At 39.1% G+C, this 16,395-nt stretch overlaps 1 protein-coding gene across 3 annotated transcripts in view; it reads right to left on the minus strand.

Moving 5' to 3' along the window:
- LOC127657124 (forkhead box protein N3-like) overlaps positions 1-16,395 on the minus strand; it is a 120,960-nt gene that overhangs the window by 13,857 nt on the left and 90,708 nt on the right. The window lies entirely within an intron of this gene.

Consider the following 16,395-nt stretch of genomic DNA (forward strand, 5'->3'; position numbering starts at 1 on the left):
AAAGACACACGTGGATCCATGTTGGCATTATGAGTGTTGCCACAGCTGTAGAATTGTCATCTCATAATCACAGTAATTCCGACATGACGTGAAAACACCATTAAAAGGAATATTCAGAGTTCAATAATCTTCTTTTAAAAAAAGTAAAAATGGAGGTTATAGTGAGGCAATGGAAGTGAATGGGGCCAATATTTGGAGGGTTTAAAAGGCAGAAATGTGAAGCTCATAAATTTATAAAAACACTTCTGTTAAAACTTGTGTATTATATGAGCTGTAAAGTTGATTATATCATGTTTTTACATTTTGTAACATGTTATGCAATTTTACACAGAAAAGGTTTGGAAGCGATTTTATAACACTAAAATAATGTTAACAAGAATATTTTTTTACATCTTGTGGCTATATTTTGAGTAAATGGAGAGCATTTTAACATTTATGGATTTGGCTCCATTCACTTCCATTAAGTGCACTGTAGGCCAGATTTGTGCTTTTTTTATTTAAGAAAAGGAAGGAACCAATTGAAAAAAATGTTTTTAGTAATCAAAATTATGCCACAACTGCTGTTGATTGAGCTTAACTTGTACTGAATTCCTTAAATACAGAATTTAATTGTGCGGTCACAGGTTTGCATACTGTATATCAGCTATTTTACAGTGGCTTTTAATGCAGCACATCCAATCCAAATTGAGATGGAAGTGGAACTATCAATTTTATGAAGTTCTTTTTTTAGCAGACACTTTGACTTATCGTACACTTACTACTGGGACAATCTCCCTGGAGCAACCTGAAGTATCTTGCTCAAGAACACAATGGGGACAGCTCATGGATTGGCCTCAGGCAAACCAGAATCACACTACCACAAGCATTCACTGAATTCAGAGCAACCCCTCTATATACTGCAACATTCAGTCCTTGATTTCATTTCTCAAGATACTGATTTTTCTCTCCAATATTTTTGGCTATTTAGAGAGTTCACACTCAGCATCTAACTCAGTAAAACTTTCATGGATCCATGTACCACGTTATGTGCATCAGACCAGCATCCTCCTTTTATTAGGATTAACCAAAGATGCCACATTTTTGGCTATGGCCCTTCTCCTGGTCCAGGCAAGAGGCAACATGTACCTTCATCTGGAAAATGAACCTGGACTCGTAACAGATGGTGAACACATAAAAATTACAAAATAACCAATCATTCAGAATGCAGCACACTGATCTGCCCATTAGGCAGGAGCATTGTTGCCTTGGCAACCAGTCCCCCTATGTATGCCATAGTTCCAGAACTCAACTAGGTGACAGTGAGTTGTGGCTTTGAAGCTGAAATGAACATCTGGACTGGCTGGGTGCCCTCTCAACATAATCCCCTCCCCAACCCAGAGGGAACACACTGTCATAACAAGGTAAAGCGATGTCCTGTGACAGAGCCCGTCCCAGTTACCCGAGTGCGCAATGCGAATTGACAGAGATGTGTGGCTCTCCACCAATTAGCGTGGATGGGCTAGCAAACTAAATGGCAGCTGATCTCTTCCTATTGTGGGCAGTTCGTGTCGAGCCATCCATCCAGCCATCAGAGACAACAGCGGGACACAAAGGGAAACTGCATTCACATTGCGGCCACATCAGGAAGGAAGCCAGTTAGGCTTTTATGCCTGGGAATGTTCCTTCTTTTATGTTATTGAGAGCACTGGACAAAGGCGAGAAAAGATTTAGCTGGCTTGATAAGAAAGACAAACAGTTCTGCAATCCCAGTGTATTTCCTCATGTTTAGCACCATTGACTGAGAATTTCCATGTGGTGTTAGGGCAGGGAGATAGCGGATATTCACAAAATATTTTGCCATGATTTTGCGGGCGATATAAAATTGTGAATACTGTGATATTTTTAATGTGGCCCTTAAGTTTCATGAAGAGCGTGCCATCAGCAAGGGTGCATTAAGGTACCACCCTAACCCTTTTTAAATTTAAAATTTAGCTTGCCTCCTTTACAACACCTTATATTTTATAAATTAAATCAGAACAAATCTAAGCGAAAATATAAAATAAAATATCAAAAATATCAGAAAAAATATGCCTTTATTATTTTTAACTAGACTTTTACTGTATTTTCTCTTGCATCAAATTGGCTACAATGATCTGGTCAAAAAATATGGTTCCTTATTGAAAACAAACAAAGAAAAAACACTTTTAAACCATTTCAGAGCAAATCCATATATATGGATATCAATACTGAATATTGTAAGAAGACTGAAAAATATCAAGATACAGTTAATTATACAGCAGATCATAAATTATCACTGATTATATCTAGGGAAGCTTAGTGTAAATGCAATAAAACACACACTGCAAAGCATAAGCTAGAGCTGTTAAAAAATAAGCAGTGATTCAATGCTGTTTCTGTCACTCTGGTGCCCATGGGAAGGTGTCCTGGCACTGTCATTGGGGCACAGCAGAGGCAGAGCGTAGTCAGTGCACAAATGCCATCAGACTGTTCATTTGCTGTACATCTCTGTATTCCTCTCAAGTGTATTAATGTCCATGGCAGATGGCCCTGGAAAAAGCTGCCCTAATACACTATTCTTAATGGAAGAGTCGGTTTCTCTCTAATTCTCTCCAACACATCTTTTTCCCAACACGATCAGTTGAATTGTTGTGCACTGTAAAAATTGTCTGTAATTTTAACGGTAAAGACTGTAAAAATGCTACAGTAAATTGTTTTCTTTAATTGGTTAACAGACAGTTACCTTATACGGTAAAAAAATATCATATATTTAAAAAGACAATACATGTAATTTTACGGTAATATGTTGTAAGAATTCCCTTTTTTACATGTAAAAATTATGATTTGACTGTATAATTAATGGTAAAAATGTATATTATGTTTAACAAGAGAGTACATGTACTTTTTACAATAAATTATTGTAAAAAAAACATTTTAAATCAAGCGTTACCAGAATTCCCTGCATAACCCATCACATTTAATTATATTTTAGGGGAATAGTTATGTTCCTTATTATTTTTAATATCAGTTATCTACAATGGGGTGTTCTGTGTTATATTTGATGTAGTTTAGTTCATGTTTTTTGCATCATATTAATTTCACATGTTACCCTGATGGTGTTTAGTGTTCGTGTGTTTGACACTGAGCTGTCTCTACATGTTTATTGGTCATTGCTCCAGGAAGGGCCACTATTGATTAACTTCATGTCATCATGTGCCTTTCTGTAATTACTACGGTGAGTAACAAATACATTATAAAGTGAAAAGCTGATTTTTACAGTTACAGAAGGTTTAGGTTTTAAGTTTATATAATTGAAAAATATCAAAGGTAATGCACTGTAAAATATACAGGCATCAAAATCACATCCCGTAAAGCGTGAAGCGTGGTTACCGTATTTTTTATGATGCATTTCTGGAAACCACAGCTGCCAGATTTTTTTTTTTACAGTGTATTTAACTTTATTAGCATGATGCTTTTTATTTTACCTACATTGTTGTAATATCTACTGTATGTTTATATTTGATATGCAACCGTGCCCTTTGTTACTTAAAACCACAAGTCCCCTACCGTTGCACAATTTCTCCAGCAGGGGGAGTCATTTGCAAAAAAGCAGGACAACTTTAACATCTGAGAGAATATTTCAGCTCAATCTGGACATTTTCATATTACCTAACTGAAGTAAAAATTGACTAAACAATAAATGACCCCATTTCAAATCCTTAAGGGGTTAGTTCATGCAAAAATGAAAATTCCTGGATGCTCTTTTCAATACACTGACAGTGTATGAGGATGGCTGCAGTTGAACCTCAAGAATAACAACAACAACAGAGTCCCATAAAAGTAGTCCATATGACTGGTGTAATATTTTCCAAATTTTCTAAATCCACAAGGCTTTGTGTATGGAACAGACTAAAATTGATTAATATTGATTGATATTCACTAAACTTTTTTCACCACTGTAGCTCTCAAATCTTATTTGCAGCCACGTATATATTCAAATATTATGCAAAAAGACATGCTAGGCTTGACATCAGTTATACCAAAAACATTTGATTCTTGCATGTCTCAAACTGACTGCAAAGTCAGTTTATATCGAAAGGAAAGATGTATATTTTGGTCTTTTCCTCGTACACAGTTTCTATATGGCTTCAGAAGACTTGGAATATAGCTTATGGACTACAATTTTGGAGCTCAATAGCATTCATCCCCAAAACTTTTAACGTATGGAGCACCTCGGATAATCCGCTAAACTTTCCCTTTTGTATTTCACAAAATAAAAAGTTATAAATGATTGGAATGACAAATTCTGCATTTTTGAGTGAAGTACACCATTAATATATGATTCTACATTGAAACTGCATTTAGTTTAAACTTCACAGCAGCCAATCTGTTGATCAGATTTTAGCTTTCCTGACAGAACTGCTCCTTGTGCAAACTACACACTTCATAAGAAGTACCTTAAAAGTGATGCTTATGTAAAGAGTTTCAGGGCAAGAGTGCTTTTGGCCATTGTTTTCACACAATACAGCTAGAGGCTGCATGATTCGTACATTCGGGCCTATGACACGCACCACTGCCTCTGTAGAGTGAGTGCTTATTTACTGACAAAAGCCAAACAGCAGGGACTCCACGTCTTCCCAAGAATCAGCCTCTGCACATGGGCTCTATGGCCACTGGGCTTCTTTCGGTATACACATCAGTGAATGAGGTGTACTCAAGGAGCTTTTGTATGCACTGACACACTTCTGTTAGAACAAGCTCAAGTAAGCAAGGTCAGAGGCTGAATAGAGTGACAGACTAAAAGCTAGACTTGTATCCGTGTTTGTTATTGCAAGAAAATCCTCAGATTTAAGGTCAGAAAAATGTACCACGAGAGCCATGAAGACCAATCGAAGAGAATAATGTCTGCTTGTGTACAGCCCTAGTATCTATCTGGAATGACTGCATTCCAGACATTCTGAGATGATAATCTCAAATAAATAGATATACAATGGTCTTTGAAGTGAAAACAGTTAATTGTACAGCTCAGATCCACTAAATTGTCCCCAAATAATTAAATGATTGTTCACCCAAAAATTCAAATTCTGTAATCATGTCACTGTCAGGTTGGGGTTCTGCATGAAGGGACCATGGCAGTATCGGCCTGCCTCTGTGTTTTGTGTAACCCCTTTGTGTGAGTGCAAGGGTCCGGTTGTTTGGGACCGCTGTGTGTGTGTTACCACCATGCGCTCTACGGTGATGTCAAGTCAAGTCAAGTCAAGTCAAGTGGTTTTTATTATTATTATCAAGTGGACAGGTCATGGTTTTGTCTGAAAAGCACCATGACATCATCGTCCCCTGTCTGTCTTGTGTTTCCTGTACGTGCTTTCATGTCCGGTGGTGGGTTACCAAAGTGCGTGAGTTGCCGCCGTGCACCCCCCAGTGATATCACGACCCTGTCACCTTGCCAGGTTGAGTTTTTGTCTGACGAGTGCAGTGGCATCATCGTTCCCTGTCTGTTTTTATCAAAGGTTGTTTACATTTTGCCCTTAAGTGTTTCAGGTGCCCTTAGTGTTTCTAAGGGAACCCTGATTATTTCTATGGGAATGCTGATCATTACAAACTTCAGCTGCGAGCGGTGTGCTAAAATCGATTATTAAAATGTTCTGTGTGAAGTTTATACACAACTTTGTTGCCATGACGACGTAACACCATAAACCTTAAAAAAACTGTATAAACATTTTTTTTTTATATAAAGGAGGGATGAGACAAATGTTTTTCTTTTTTTTTTTTGTGGTTATGCACAAATACAATCTATTGAGCTTCCTTTGTATTGAACACAAATATTCCTTTAAGCATAATCTGTGTAAGCTTGTGCATTTAAACCCAATAATTTTTGGCTGAACTGGTCTTCATTTTCCCTTGTTCTGATTTTGGTACTAAGCTCCTCGTCTGCTGCCAGATGGAAGTGTCTAGCAATAAAACGAAGATTGAGCCATACATACTGTACATATGTTGGCTGATTTGATATCAGCTCCAGGAATGTCTGCTGTCGATGTCTATCGGACCATAAATATCTGATTCAACAAGCAGAAAGAACCCACATTAACTCCAGAGAGACTTAATGGTGACTACAACTCTGTAAAAAATACGGCAGAAAAACATGCATTTACGTGTCTCCTCGCCCCGTTGTTTAATCTAATACTGCATCCACTGCAATCGCTCCTCCAGGGTATAATGAGAGAGACAAAGAGAGCGAGAGGTAAAGACAGTTTAAGAGAGAGAGGGAGACTGAAAGGAAGAGTGAAAGCAATGGAAAATGCAGATGACAAATTCCCTGTACTGTAAACTTGGCACCTGCTGTTGTGCAATAAAGCACATGCATTTAGCTTAATTCTTTCCCCGGAAGAACTATAGGGCCACAGATTGGATTTGGAGGAATCAGATTTGAGCTCAGATATTTTCAGTGTGATGAATATCAACATTAGGCGGAATTAAAAGGCAGAAAGCAGTCAAGTGATACACTGCTATCTTGAGGTATTGAGGCAGGAATACTTGTGCAAAATGATGCTGTCGTAAAATTTCTTCATCACAATGCCAACAAAAGCATTTGGTTGTGGTGATGGATTCCTTGCTTGCTATGAGAAGTCCTTCCGCAGACATGCCTAGCAGATTAACCAACTCTCTTGCTTTCATAAATAAAATGCTAAATTGGTTTCCAAAAAAAATTTGTTTAAGAATGTCACTCTACAAGGAATTGCTGTCAGTACACTGGCAAAGATCGAAGAGCCCTTTGTAGGTCACACAGTGATGTGACCTCCTTAGGGACTAATCTCCCGCTCGCTGCTTCCCAACTATTTACAAAGCTGCCATGGCAACAATACACCCCGTCCACCCCATATTTGGCACGTAGCAGGCCTTCGAATTTTGCGCAGATCGTGCCATTCACTCTAGTGACTGGGAGCAAGGTCAACCAAAAGATAAACAGCACACAGGTCTCAACGTTATGCAACGTTCCCCTGAATTACTACTTGACATAAAGCAGATGCAAGGAAACTAAGAATTCTTCAGTGCTGGCTGTGTACATGCTGGCGTTCAGTTAAAGAGAGGCAGACGAGATGCCAGTGCATGTTTTGAAAGCACAGTGTGTGAGCTCTGCTTTGATGAATGTGCTGGTGGTGTGCTTGAAGAATATCTATTATTCACAAGGTGGAGACCCACCGTTCGTTTAAGTGTCAGGATCTGATGAGCTTTTAACATGCGTAGTTGGGAGTGCAAACATAACTACAACACTTTGCACATCTGCTTGCGTCCAGGCTGCAGGGTTAAAAAATATGTTGTTTTGTTTAACAAAATGGCCGATTATAAACATTAAACCCATAGTTAAGGTTGAGTTGAGGTATAAGCTTTTTTAAACAACCTGAACTGAAACTTTCTAAACTGAAAGTGACCAACGGTGTGTTGAGTCATGAAGGGCTGGACTGTGAAGAGAAATCGGCCGTTTTTTGTGGTCAATCTGCATAACACGGCGGCTCATATTAGCTTATCACAGCCCATTCGGCCCATTTCGCAGCCAACCCACCAGCCCGGTCGGTTCTCCCAATTGCCAGTCCGGCCCAAAGTGCATCATGCCACAACAACTATGAGCAACAGTTGCATTTATGGTAAAAAATTTTATGAGTGCATTTTTTTATTTCCTGTGTTATTTTCAATGGAAAATGAATAAACTTCTCCATTGGCTAGTAAAATTAAACGGCCACTGAGTCCTCCTGCCACTGCCTGTGACCACGAAGGTCGTTCCCCTGTCTCTACCTGTGTTCACAGCCACGAGGGCTGTTCCCACCCCTTTGCCAGTGACCACGACCCCTGAGGTCGCTCCCTGTCACTGAGCCACTAAGTTCTCCTTCCACTGCCTGTGACCACGAAGGTCGTTCCCCTGTCTCTACCTGTGTTCACAGCCACGAAGGCTGTTCCCCTGCCACTGCCAGTGACCATAAAGGTAATTAGTGATCTGATTACAAGAATTTAAAATGTAATGCATTACACTACTTTTTTACTTAAAAATTATTGGTGTACAGTAACTAATAACTTTGTAATTGGATCACACCCAACACTGCTAATAACAGTAATATTTTAGTCACATAGCAATTTGGTCTGATATGCAAGTGATTTACTGGGCTGTAAAGGCAGAATGGAGTTCTGTGTGTCTGTTCATAAATCAATTCTTATGTAAATTGTTGCATTGAACTCAATGAACAGCGCGTAGTGACACACTGTAATGGGAACTTCCAGTGTAGAGAGCTCTTTTGATTGTATTGTGAGAAATCTAATTAGACCGGTGTAAATCAAGTGCTTTTGCTGTCTTGATACATTTCTAATATGATACATTTCTAAATAATACAAATGTTATTTATTCTGACACTCTTTTTGACGTAGTTGAATGGTTCCCTTTCGATAGCACAAACTACTGAAGAACAGCTGTCCCAGTTACGCAATGAGCCAGAGCAGAGGAACGACCCTCCATCTGGGAAATAAATAAATTAAATAAAAAACCCAGTGAAAGGTCAATTACCATTTTTATAATGATGTGGATGGGGATTTTCGTGTTTGCAGCAACAACTAAGTTTAATTGCGCAGTTAATAACATGAAATGCCTTCCCAAAATACAGTGTTGGCAAAGAAACCACAACCTCTGGATTCCAGGGGACGAGAAAAACAGACTGAGAACGCTAGAAGAGAAAGGGGAGAGGGGATAGAAATCAAAGAGGGCTAATAACCCTGTCAAACTCCTAAAGCTAGTGTTGTTTATGTTTCAGCAGGCAAAATGTATAGTACACACAGCAGGGTGAGAATCAGGGAGCTTTTAAAAACTACTGCAAGCTATAAACAGAAAACGCACAATTAGTTGTAATGCCTCATGCTGATAAAATTAAAGCAACTTTTTATCTAGAGCGGGTCGCCTCAAAGGCGTCAACTCTACTTTATGCTGCTTTAAACTGAGCTCAGAGGAATCTGACATTACAGTGATGAATAAACGCGTAGAGCATGTTTGTGTGGGTGCCGTCATGTGGTTTGTGTTGACATGCAGGAATTGCTCTAATTCTGAAAGAAGTCAGTAATTTTCCTCAGGTGCCCGCCTCAGGCCTTGCAGCAGTGCGTAGGCCTTCAGAGAGCTCAGAGATTAAGGGCTTACAGTTGGCACATTAGCTGCTAAATGAATCCTGCTCTGTCACTGGTAACAGGGCCACCTAGCAGTCAGACACATTTCACTGTACTCCTCCTTCCTGACTGCATAAGAAATCCATTCAACATGCTAATTTACGTTTACCTAGCAATCTAAATGGGGACATCTCATTGACTTTGAGATTATTCTTAATCTAATATTTTTAGCCATTTATCAATTAAATAAAAGGACAAGAAATGACAGGGAAAAGGAGTGGGGCCAAAGGACTTGCACCTGCATTAGCTTTAACTCAACACATTAACATTCATAGAACTTCTGAAGTGATATGATCGGTTTTGGGTGCAAAATTCAACTCCTTTTTCACTATATATTTTGCCATCTGCAGTCTCCAAAGAGTGACCATTATTTGAAGCCTGATTACACTTCCTAGCATTTGACGCACGAGAAGAGCGCTGTTCTTCAAATCATTATTGTGCCTTTGAGACTGCAGATTTCATTATCTGCAGTCAGATAAGAACTCCAAATCAGTCAGTGTTGTTTTGAGTACAGGGTGTTAAGCTACCTATCAGTAATGCCACACAGGAGGGAGTTGTGTTGTTTTTTCTCTTTGCTGCATGTCGATACATGCTAGTGGAGCATGAAAATAACAGCGTCCACTCAAACAGTCCTTCTTCTCCGCTCCCTTCTGTCTTTAAATCCCTAAACGAGGTTTGTGGGTGGTGTGGCGGAGCCAAACACACATCAGCTGAATGGGATCAAACATTGTTGAGACACTTTACGTGTGTGGATACCAGTCCGTCTCGCCCCCTCTGGGACACGCCCTTCTCATAATAACTCTGTTCCCATGTTGTCCTCCACAAGCCAGCAGATAAGCGACTTGTGTCTGTGTTCTTTATGGGCCACTAATGGTCTCCTCACACATAAGTATAGATTTCTGTCATCTCAGGAATTCAGATCAAAATGTTGCGTTTGTGCCAAGATTAAATTTCAACTGTATCTGGGTGTTTTTTTGTGCTTTCTTTGTCTTTTCAGATTTTTTTTGCAGTTTATTATCATGCAGTAATACCATTACATAGTGATTGATGTATCATAATAAAATCAGAGGCCCTCCCCTCAAAATCCAAGCACAAGTGGTCACAGGATTTGCATCTAAGCAACCAGGTATAAACATCGAATCACATGTTGATGCATCTTCAAGGGGACCTATTATGCAAACTTCAAAGACACATTCTGGGGACACCTGAGATTTATATTACATCTTATAAAAAGGGGCATAATAGGTCTCCTTTAATACCAGGTGTAAACTGGGCCACACATGCATTCACATGGTGGACAATACTTTCCCTGACATGATAAAACATTCACCATAAAGGTATAATAAAGCTATAATAAATGTAGTCCATATGAGTTTTGCACTATATTCCAAGATTTTATTGAAGTCATACAATAGCTTTGTGTCATGAAAATGTAATTTCCTATTCACTGATAATCTTCCCCTCTCCCAAATCTCTGAAATTGACAACATTTGTATGGACTACAAAAATAGACTACCAATTGGGTTTTGAGTTTCACGTGACCAAATGGCATTGACGTTATTTACACATATTTGACGATTTTCAGAGAATAATGGTTTGAATTTCAGTTGTCACTGATATCTATCTTATAACTTCAGAAGACTTGAAATATAGTGCTCAAGTTGTAGAGACTACTTTTATGGCACAGTTGTGGTGCTTATTTTTTTAATATAGTTTTGGAGCTTAACAAACCCAGTCCCCATTCACTTGGAGTGTTCTGCGGAAGTAGTAAGTCAGTCATATGGTTTAAAAAAAAAACACACAAAAAAAAAAACATGCGGGCGAATAAATAATGACAGGATTTTTGGCCAAACTATCCCTTTAACACTTACTGTACAGATGCCCATAATGTAATGCATGCCAATGAAAGTGCTGACAGGCACAGATGTTCCCACCTGCTTTTTTATTTTTGGGTCTGCTCTTTATGGGCTGGTGTATTGAGGTGGATAATAAGTGAACGGCTCTTTAAGACACCAACGTGAGTCCTTTAGTGCCGCACACTCTAGGATCTCCGGACCTCTTCCTTCCTTGTTCTTCCTTTCGCTTCCCTGGCTGGGGCTTGCGTAGTCATGGCAACCAGTCACATTTCACATACTCGAGAAAAGTATATCACAAATTGGCCAGGGCTAAAACAGGAAATAGCGCTCAGTGCTTAGTTGTGGCTTTCAGAGGCGTGTTTACAGCCAGTTATAGTCCAATACACTTTGCCAAATTCAAAATAAAATCTCCTCACAGTCTGCTAGTTGTCCATTCTGTGGGTGGGCTGAAAAACATCTAGTATTTGTACACAGCCGTGGCTCTGTAAATGGGACAAAAACAAAGTGGATCAGACCGTTCCACACAACACTACTCCAGCCAATCAGCAACAGGGGGTTCTTGCACATGCACAGGATGGGGGCAGAGCGAGAGGGAAATCCATTAGAAGAGCGACAGCAAATCTGGTTGGTGCGAACTTTCTAAACTCCAAGGAGAACAAATGGCTGAGAAACAGACCAAGAGAAAAGGTCAGCCAAATATACACTAAAAAAAAGAAGGATTATGATAAGTCGAGGGCTAAAAGACGTGTTAACATCTGCAAGGCTTTTCAGCGGTGGAGAGACCCCCGAGTGGTAAAAGGCTTGATGACCGATGCAGAAGTTGCTCTTTTTCTTCTCGATAGGTGGGTAATATAAATGTAGCTGTTTCACACAACCCATATAAGCTGATGTTGTGATGTTGTATTTAGTAGCAAGAGTTGTGAGTGTCTGGAGCTAGTGTGCGTAAAACCGTCTCGCATGCATGAATTTGGGGGGCGGAGACTCCAAAGGAGCACTGAAGGGAGGGGTGTGTTTGTTTTGGCAGTTGAGTTCGAATATCAACAGTTTTTCTCAGGAATCGCTGAGTGCACCTTTAATTTCTGTAATCGGACTCTGGGTGTAATATATTTGGAAAATTTTCTCTAGTGGCCACTAGAGGTCACTGGGAGGTTTAAAGAGCACCTATTATGGTTTTTCAAATATTCCCTTTCATGTAGTGTGTTATATAGCTGTTTGTGAATGTAACAATTCTGCAAAGTTTCAAAAATCAAAGTGCATGAGTCATTGACATCCAAAAGAAAGAACCGATTCTGAACACCTGAAATGAGTCGTTAGTAATTCCATACTTACTTCCTGTACTAACCTACATAATTTGGTAACAAAAAAACCTGCCTCTGGTGTTTATTGACTGCTCGCGAACTGCTTTAACCCGCCCTCAAACACTAGACTACACAGCGGTTGACCAATCACAGCAGACTGGGACATCAGACCAATCAGAGCAGAGTAGGCTATCTGAAAGGAGGAGTTTCGAATGAATGTTTTAGAATGGATCATTGAACGAGTCGTTTTTGACACTGGGAAAAAAGATAATGCTGCAATTTAAATTATGAGCAAATTAAAGTGTTTTTTTTTTCCTTGGATGCATGTAAATCTATTGTATGAGACTTTTAAAACAAAATTACGCACGTTTCAAAACCATAATAGGTGCACTTTTAGTTTGAAGTTTGGATTTTGGTTTTTGTTGTGTCACTGTTCTCTATGCTCCCCTTTGCTACCACGTGTGTTTTGTTAATTAATCTTGTTAAGTCTTGTGTATATAATGCCCTCATGTAACCTGTGTCTTTGTCAGTTATTTTCTTTTGTAGGCTGTAGTGTTTTCTGTGTTCCGGTTTCTTGAGATTCTTGTATTTATTGACATTTTGGGTTTGTTTTGAGTTTTATTAAATGCTGTGATTAGATCCACACTGGGATGGAAATGTATCTTTATTTGAACATTTTGAATTCATATATGGAGATTATATAAAGTAAGTACATGAAAGCAATGTGATCATTATCATCGCAAATACCCTGTAGAATCTTTACTCAGAATGCAATTTTTTTTTTTTGTGACTTACTGTATACCCATGTCTTGTTTTAATGCTCTTTAATGTGTAAATGTACTCTTGTTTATATTATATTCTTGCATTCTTCTAATAAAATGTTTTACTTCTATGCTGTGAAGTGGTCCCTGCTCACATACATCCTGTTTAAAATAATGAAACAACATGACATCGTTTTTCTATACTTCATTATCTCTGAGTAATGATTGCAAGGTGAGGTAGGTCTGTTTAGATTAAGTATTTGAGATTAATTGTACATAAAATAGGCCATAATAACTCCGCACTGTGGGCACTGCCATTGAAACAAACTGCAGCGGAAGTGGTTTTACACTTCTAAGCAAAGCTTCTGCACTGTGAACGCGGAAGTGTGATAAAGACATATTATACTAAAGTATGCAATAATAAATCAATTCTCCACTTTCACACATTATTATAAGTCTCCATCTGACCCATTTTCAATGGTGGAAAACCAAATGCTGATCACATGGTATGAAACTAGTCTTTCTTGTCCATCAAAACTAAGGTCTGAAGTACAAATAATGTTGAAACTAGAAGTGCACCTTTAATTTTTTTATATAAAAATAGTGGCACATTTTTTTAACACATCATTAGCATATACACTCCCTGAGTACTTTATTAGGAACACCTGTACACCTACATATTCATGCGGTTATTTAATCAGCCAATAATGTGGCAGCAATGCAATGAATACAGTCATGCATTTATGGGTCAAGAGCTTCAGTAAATGTTCACATCAACCATCAGAATGGGGACATTATTTTATCTCACTGATTTCAACCATGGCATGATTGTTGGTGCCAAATGGGCTGGTTTGAGTATTTCTGTAACTGCTGATCTCCTGGGATGTTCAAGGACAAAAGTCTCTAGACTTTACTCCAAATCGTGCCAAAACAAAAAACATCCAGATAGCAGCAGTTCTGCAGATGTCTTGTTGATGAGAGAGGTCAACGGTGAATGGTGCAGAATGGTTTGAGCTAGAAAGGTGACGGTAACACAGATAACCACTCTGTACAATTGTAGTGAGCAGAATAGCATCTCAGAATGCACAAAACTTCAAAACTTGAGGCAGATTGGCTCCAACAGCAGAAGACCATGTCACCTTTGTGCTCCTAATAAAGTGCTCAGTGAGTGTAATGCAACAAGGTATGCTGAAGTCAAATGATTTCAGTAATAGACCTACCCATCTCTGTAAAAAATAATGAAGCTGCCACTTTTTTTTCTCCTGTAGTTTTGCTCCAAATTTTGACCCCCCTGATAGGTCATTTTGACCACCCTCTACAAATGTATTTGAACTTTTGACTCAAAACCTTACAGTTACTGAGATATAGCCTTAGACACAAAATCCCTGTGTGACAAATAGCCAGTCTCTACCATAAGGCAAATAGCGTAGGGTAACAGACAAACACATTTCTGAAAAGTCTCCAAAAGCCTCCTAAGCCAGGCTGAGCCACTGTTCGGAGGTCAGTGAATTGTATAGTTTACAGTATGACTGCCACGTCCAAATCTACTTCCACTGACCAAAGAACCACGTGAGCAGCCAGAGAAAGACAGGTTAGAGTAATGAAGTGACCCCGTGCGAAGACCTTGAAGCTAGGAATGGTTAATTTGTTTTGCCATTTTCAGTAAAGCGGACATAAAAGACAGCAAGACAATTTTGAAGGGCATGTCAATGCGTCTCTTGTACCAGCGTGAAGCATTATATATGTTTTATCTCCGATCATGCACATGGAACAGCTGCACAAATCTTTTTAGTCACACCTCTGTAGCAAAGCCGCCCAACCGAGGGCTAGTGGAGCTGCGTGATTGTTAAGTGCATAAAGCTTTACAATGGCAGCCTTCAATAAACTTTACACATTCAACATAGCAATTAGCATGAGCCAAGCCACTTTTCGATTTCAATTTACTCAGCAAGATGCAACAACACCCATGAACCGCCGTCTGAGATGGTCGCGAAAACAATGCAGAGAACAGACGCTCTGCCGTCAGTCTCAGAGATGAGAGCTTGCTGGCTTTGGAAGACCAAAGACCATCTCCTGACTATTGTCTCTCACTCTATTCTATCTACTCCCTGTATCTTCCTCTTTCTCTTACCCAAATGAAAAGATTGAATTGACAAAGAAAAACGAGTTTGGAGGTAACAATCCAGACGTAATTATTGGTGATTACTAAAACAAATATTATTATTAATACTTTTATTAGAGTTCATACTTAAGATTTAGGGATTTTTAAAACTCCTAACCCAAAGTATAGAATTTGTCATGCACCGTTTGTGCTATGTACATGAATGTTATCTCAAATTGTGCTGCAAGTTGAGGAGAGGTGTTTTAATCAATCAGATATGGCAGACAATAAAACCAGTGAAAATAAAATCCAAGAGACTTGCATTGAAGGAGGGAACAGAGTACTATGGACCTTAAGATTGTCATAGAGACTTGCAGTTGAGCATTTTTGACTTGGGCCGGTAATCAACCACCTAGAAATGCCCTGGCAACCACACAGGACACACTAGCAACTGCATAGTGGCACAGTAAAAATGACTCAGAACATCTTCTCAAGAACACAGCAACAACATGGCAACCACCAAAACACCACAGCATTATAGCAGCAGGTTTTTCTTGGCCTTGGACCATTCAAAATTCTGCAGAAATCTAGTTTGACAGCTTGATGTTGTGTTGAAGACTTTCCAGAATTTGTCTTGCATTGATAATGCAAAAAGTCCAAAAATATGTGAATGGGATGGATCTGTGCAATTTTATGGTTTTTAGAGTGAAAATTTGTGCTTTAAATGCATCTTCTCTAACTCCAGAAGACCACATCTTCTCTTCAAACCCATTCCATACCCTTCCTTTTTCTCTGTCACTTCAGTTTATCATCTATACTAGCTTGACAAAAATGGAGATTTTCTTTTCATCTGAGTCATACAGACACAATGCTTTCCTCCCTCAGTTAAACTACAATGAGTGGGAGAAAGAAAAGACAGGATATAGGGATGGAAAGCTGGAGAGATGGGTAAACAATACACATCTCATGATGGTGGTCTGGCTCAGAGAAAATAAATGTAAATTCAAATTTGCAAGTCAGGTGGTAGTCTTGCGTAGCCAGACCTATGACTGTGGCATACAGTTCTGGGGTCTATAGCCACTTAAATTGGCCAAGAACAGCCAATTTAGACAGGAAAAGCCATCTAACTGACATGTAAAATGACCATTCACAGTTGGTTTTGTCATTTACAGGTGTTTAGGGGT

Source organism: Xyrauchen texanus, chromosome 16, assembly GCF_025860055.1.
Source record: "Xyrauchen texanus isolate HMW12.3.18 chromosome 16, RBS_HiC_50CHRs, whole genome shotgun sequence".
Taxonomy (NCBI): Eukaryota; Metazoa; Chordata; class Actinopteri; order Cypriniformes; family Catostomidae; genus Xyrauchen; species Xyrauchen texanus.